This window comes from Aythya marila (assembly GCF_965140915.1).
Source record: "Aythya marila genome assembly, chromosome: 1".
Classification (NCBI taxonomy): domain Eukaryota; kingdom Metazoa; phylum Chordata; class Aves; order Anseriformes; family Anatidae; genus Aythya; species Aythya marila.
The window spans coordinates 119,615,695-119,621,932 of NC_139042.1; the positions used below are offsets into that span (position 1 = coordinate 119,615,695).

General features: G+C 43.0%; 1 protein-coding gene across 14 annotated transcripts in view; it reads right to left on the reverse strand.

The window, feature by feature from the left end:
• ZBTB20 (zinc finger and BTB domain containing 20) overlaps window positions 1-6,238 on the reverse strand; it is a 452,132-nt gene that overhangs the window by 82,847 nt on the left and 363,047 nt on the right. The window lies entirely within an intron of this gene.

Here is a 6,238-nt window from a genome sequence, read left to right on the forward strand (position 1 = left end):
GATTCCTTACAGTGTACAGCCTGGTGCTTCAGCAACGTGCAGGGAATAGCATAAACTAAAGCACAAAACCAACTTGCTGGGTCATACCATTAGTGGGGAAGACAGCCTCAGATGAGCTCTGTCTTGCTCCTTCCAGCTTTATAGGGTTATTGTGGCACTGACAATTTTCTGTGGCTTCTGAAGATTATGGGGATATATCTCAACAAGCCAAAAAAAAGTCACAACCAACCAACCACGCAAAAAAAAAAAATAAATAAAATAAAGAACAGCTGATCTCACTGAAGAAGACTCTGGCATCTTCCTACACAGTTTTCATTGGTATTTCCTGATTCTCCAGCCAAAGAAATCATCACAAAACCATTTTTTTCTGGGAGGAGGGGAAAAAAAAATGTTTCTCACGCTAGCTCTTTAGGCTTTATGGGATATGTAGTTGAAATTACCAGGTCAGAGTGTTATGGGTTCTATTCAAAGGACTACATAAAGAATATCCTATGTAACTAACTTACTGCTCTTTGGATGGTCAAAACTGAAAAGGCCATCTGAGCAAAAATCAAGTTCTGGAAAGTGCCATGAGAAATTTTACCCAGAGGAAGTGGATTCTGCTTCTGCTGGCTTCAGTGGAAACATAATCACTCAGATTTATTAATTTTTCTTTAAATATTAAGTTCGTATAAAGAGATGTCTGGAAATTCCATGTTATTATTTTCAAAAGAGATGAGCTCAAATCAGAAAATCTGGATCTGGATGCCTAATAATGCCAGAAGTTCAGGAGAGTTTGGACCGACAAGGCTGGCTCAGGCAAGTGTTGAGTGTTTTCCCAGGATTTTTTGAAGGCCAATACAAGGGTTTCAAAGAGGAGAGAGGCATGTGCAACATGGCAGAATTACAAAAAAACATCGCTTGGAATTTCCTGGGTTTTGTGAGATTAAAATTCTAAGTCTAATTAGTTTAAGGAAATTAGCTCCTTATAATTTTAATTTTGTATTGAAGAAACACTAAAAAATTAAAAATAGAATGAAAGGGGAAAAATTAATGGGTTTCAGTAATTAGTTAACCAGAGAATGCTCCTGTCTTAGTGTGACTGTACAACACACATGAAAAAAAAAAGAAAAAGAAAAAAGTAACCAAGACTTTCTTCATATTTTCCAAAATAATATAAGCTTCACCTCTGAGCTTGGAATGAGTCCTTGACATTTCAACTCAGCTAGCTTTTTTAGTGGTAAACCACTGAAATTGGTGTTTAGGTTGAAATATCATCTCACCATAACACTAATACAGACACAGAATAAATACATGCGTCCTGGCAAAAATAAACCTGAATTTATTCCTTCTACTGGCCACATCAGATTTACATGAGTTTTATGCACTAATGAAACGTTAAATGAAAGGGAAACCTCTTCTGCAAGCAGACATTTTCACCGAGTGCTGAACTAGAGATCCCTGACACCGGGAAGCAACAGGACAACTTATTACGCCGCTGGAAAATGTATTTCTCTAACGGTGGTGATCCCGTCTGAGGCCCCACGAGCCACACACTGGTGCACTAAAGAGACATGTGTTAGACAAGCTGTTTTGTCCCTTGGCTATCACCCTCCCAAGCACTGAATAGATCCGGATTGGGCTGGCTTGTGAAAAAAAAGTCAGATGAAAGCTGTGAAATTAAGCCAAGTCAAAGCACAACTTTGGTGCAATTCCACCGATTCCAAGTTATGCTAACAAAACTTCATCAGCAACGGATCTGGCCTACCCGGCCCAGCCCAGAGCCGTGCTTGGAAACCTAAACGCAGCACTTGGCTTGAAAGTTTCTGCGGCCCTTCACCGTATTTATGCAACCAGGTAGCTAAATATGTGTCTTGCCATTATTTGAGCTTAGAGTAACGCTGAAATAAGACGCAAAGTCCCAGAAGTTTGAGAAGAGCGGGCTTTTTCTTTAACCAAAGCTGCCGAAATAGCCACAAACCCACAAGACCTCATGTGGCCACAGCTCTCGAGCTTTGGCCTTGCTGCTGAGCTGTTTGCTGACTGTTGAGGCAACCAAATTCACGGGCGGCTATGAGAACGAGCTCACAAATAAATATCGGCAGCTATGACGGCTGGAGCGTGCGTAGGGTAGCAGGGAACATAATGTACCATGCATGAACAGCATGCAGTTTTGAAACGTTCGTAACACTTATTTCAAAACCAAATTTCTTCCAGCAAAGTCCGGAATTCCTGCCTCAGGACCACGAATGTGCCTCGGCACAAAATGTTAAAACAAAGCCAGGTTCGAGTTTCTAGAGTAAGAGAGAAAAGGCAAGGAGCCTCAAAATATTGTCTGAGGTCAAAGACTCTCTTCCTTCTCATTCAGATTACCAGTGAGAAGGAAAGATCTGCTGTTGAGAGCAAATAAGTGACACTTTAGACAACTGGTAATTTTCTGAAAGATCTGGGAGCATATAAATATAAAGTTTCAGACTGCAGGAGACATCTCCACTCAGGTCTAACAACGCCACCACAGAGCGCATGCACCTCATGTTGTGGTTTCTGGTGTCCAGCCCTAGGGGATCACCCGAAATCCCAATGTTCTAGCTCTGTTTTTAATTAGCCCCTTCTCAGGAAAACCTGTACTGGCTTCAGTGGGAAGGTGCCTCAGCTAGATAAGAAAAAAGAAACAACACCACCTAGATGTGGTTCAACACGGCGTGAGCGAAATACAGTTGTTCCTGGATTTGTAACAAAAAATCTGTACTCTGTACCTGCCTTGCACACAAGACTGCTTTTGTACACTGGCCTAAGTATACACCAGCAAGTAAATGCTGAAACTTATAGAATATAGTCAGCTACGCTAACAGGAGTGTCAGTACAAACTGTATATATGGGCAAAAACACATACACATACTTCTCCCTGGAGCGGGGCAATCAGCCTGAGCCCAGCCAGCGGCGGAGCAGTGTGAGTGGTGGCACGGCTGGCCAGCCAAAGCACCCACCTCTTACAGAAAGTGTCACTAACTCCTTTGTGTCTCTGCAGAGCCAACAGGATTTCGGCTGTGACGATCGTACCAAATTCAGATGGAAACAACGCGGAGTTTCACAAAGACACAGCAGAAATTACAGAGGGAGCAAAGTAGTGTAAAAAGCTCGTTTTCTGGTTTGCTTGCCAAAGCATATTACAATTCAGGGTGCACAAAAATGAAACAAACAAACAAACACTGAATTCCTCCCAAACACTCTCAACACCCCCCCCCCAACCCTCTCATTTTGAAATGTGTTTAAGGATTTTTTTTTCCTTTTCCTTTAAAAATCAATTCTGAACAATTGTCAAAATAAATCCCTAGTTCAAAAACAGAAATGAAAACATTGCATAGGAAAGTATCAAAACAAAACATTACCTCTGTTTTGGAAAGACAGACCTTTTTTCTCGCAACAATTTAATGTTTTATGGCAACTCATTGTTTCTGTTGACGTGACTTTGCATTTCCAGGTAAAAAGTTTTCGAGCAGTGTTTATCTAAATAATGCATTGCTAAAACCAGCACAAATAGGAGCAGAAGTCATCTTGCTTAACTAAAATGTGACTCAGTATCATAAATATTGCTCTTCTACTTGGCTATCCACCTCCGATTCCTAGTTGCTGTCTGGCTCTTTCCGTCCTATTATTAGGCACCAGCGTTCTGGTACAGCAAACTTGTGTGGATGGCATGCATGAAGCAGCTCTAATTTATACCTCGGACTTTATCCTGTATTCCCGGAGCGCAGTATTTCATTTTCTGACGGCGCTAACTTCCCCGTTCCTCACCTAAATGCAGAAAAGCCCAGCATGCGGCTCGCTACCCAGCAGCTTTTCAAAGTCAGCGAGTAGAAGGTGCCCAAATTAAATAAACAAACAGGTAAAAGTTTAGGGAAGTGGAACAAACGGCGCAGGTTAGCAGGGGCAGCCATAAGCAGCTCCGTGTTCTTGCTGAGACTGATACAGGTGCATCCTAACTTCACCGACCAGGGCAGGAAAGCCAGAAGGACAGACACGTGTGTGTGGACACATCGACAAGTGAGAGAAAGGGACGAGGAAGAGGTAAAAGAGAGAAATAAAAAGGAAAGGTGTTTGTTATTTTTTCAGCTCTACAATGAACTCCAATTTTGGCAGAGGATTAAAAACAGCCCTTGGAAATAATTAAGTTTTTTTTTTTTTTTATTTCTTCTTCTTTTCTCTAAAGCTTCAGCACAGAAAGAGGGATTATAAAAGGAATACACTCACACAGGCGCACGTAAAACCGGGGGGGAACTGGGGAGAAGGAAATGAAAGGAAAAGAAAACAAACAGACTCCTAACAGGCCCATACTGCTAACGGGAGTCCAAATAAAGAGTCATATGATATCTGATAGTGCAGGACACGTCGCCAGGAGCTGGAGCGGATTGCCTACAGGAAGAAAGAGCCAGTGTGTGACTGCTCAAAGAGCTTTTCTTTCCCCCCTTTTTATTTTTTTTTCTTGCCCTCTCTCTCTTTTCTCCTGTACTGTGAACGTGTTGCTCTCAGGTCAGGTCCACGAAGAGTCCCCAAAAGACGGCTATCGTCTTTCTCTGCACTTCTGGAAGCAGGGACAGTCGCTGGGAGATGCCTTCTGGTTGAGATTGAGGGGGACTAAATCTAGATTTCAGCTCTCTCTGCCCTCCCTCTTCTGTCACCAGCTCCATGGTTGCAGATACAAAATGCTCACAAAAGCATGTTATATTAAAAAAAAAAAAAAAAAAAGAGGGAGGGAGGGAAGAAGAAAAAAGATTCAGGGAGGGAAAAAATAGAGACTGCTTATCCTATGGAAAACTTCAAAGGCCAAGTCCCATTTCAGGGCTCTTTTGTTTAGTTTTCCTCTGATTTTTTTTTATCTCTTTTTTTTTTTCTTTTTTCTTTTTTAAGAGTGAGAAAGCAATAGAGAGAAGTCACAGAAAACACTCAGACCATGAAAACCGTCAGGAGTTGGGAAAGCTCTCCAGAGGAAGGAGGAAAAGGAGGATTTAAAATAAAAGAAAGGGATTTGCGATTTGCCAAAAGTTCATCTATTTCCTAGGTTTGCCAACAGAACAACGAGCTCTTTTTGGAGCTCCGTCCGTCCCCCACCAAGCGTTTTACGAAACCCGGTGGAGCCCACAAAGTACTTTCGAGTGGAGGCTGCTCTCCCCACTACCCACCCAAAAGCAGGGCACCCCGGGCACCTGCAGGGAAGGGATCCTGGGCTGAGAGCAGGGGGCTCGAGGCCGCTCACCACCCTCCTGCTGCTGCCAAAGCCGTGCTCGCCAGAGCCCTGGGGAGGGAAGGGCCCTGCCAGCACAGCCGGTGGGGTGGAAGCCCCTACAAACACCAAGCTGTGTTTTAGCTGGCGGTTTCCCTCACCATGCCTGGTTTTACTTCACTTTTGCAAGGGACGGGCTGTGTCCACCGGGACTTTTTGCCTCTACGGCACAGTGGCGTTCCCACAGCGGTGCAGGCAGAGCAAAAGGACGCAATTTCCCCCCTTTTCATCGTCTGAGGATTTGTAAGCGCACTAATTCTCAGTGTACACTCACACGACACAGAGATGTTGCTCAAAAACAGTGCCACAGATACATCTGTGATACCTACGTTGCTGTTACACACGACCTCTTCCGAGGGAAGCGTGCAGCATGAATATAAAATTAAAGGTATTGTAGCAACAACGCTCTGCATCCAGGAACGATTGTTGTAACTCTCTGGTAATTTCACCTAGTTCTATATAGCGCGTGCTGATGATTCTTACGGGGTGGATATAATCTACAGCTTCCTCTCTTGTTTTCTGTTACAGCTGATATACGATGCAGTTTCGAGACTGGTAATTTGTCAAAGCCCTGAAAATACAAATCAATAAAGGAAGGAAGGCAGAATTTGGCTAAATAAAGCACTTCCCCAAGCTACTGAATTTGCACTGGAATATATTCTCAAACATGTTCTCAGATCCTAACCATTGCACAGAAGACAGTGTAGAGAAGATATCATGTATGTTATATACCAGATGCAATAAATTTCCAGTCTAAACACCTCCTCAAATATGATGCATTATTCCTTTTCTATACAGTGCGTGGAAAGGTCTATGCCTTTTCCACGTAGCGAATACACAAAGAGTGTATATATAAAAAACACAGTCAGAAGAACAAAAAATCTCCAGTGCCAGGAGGTCCGTCCCAAAATCCTCAATTTGTGGCTCTAGGAGAGAAGTAAACTCGGAGGACGAAATGGAGCCCTTGGAGAGAGGGTC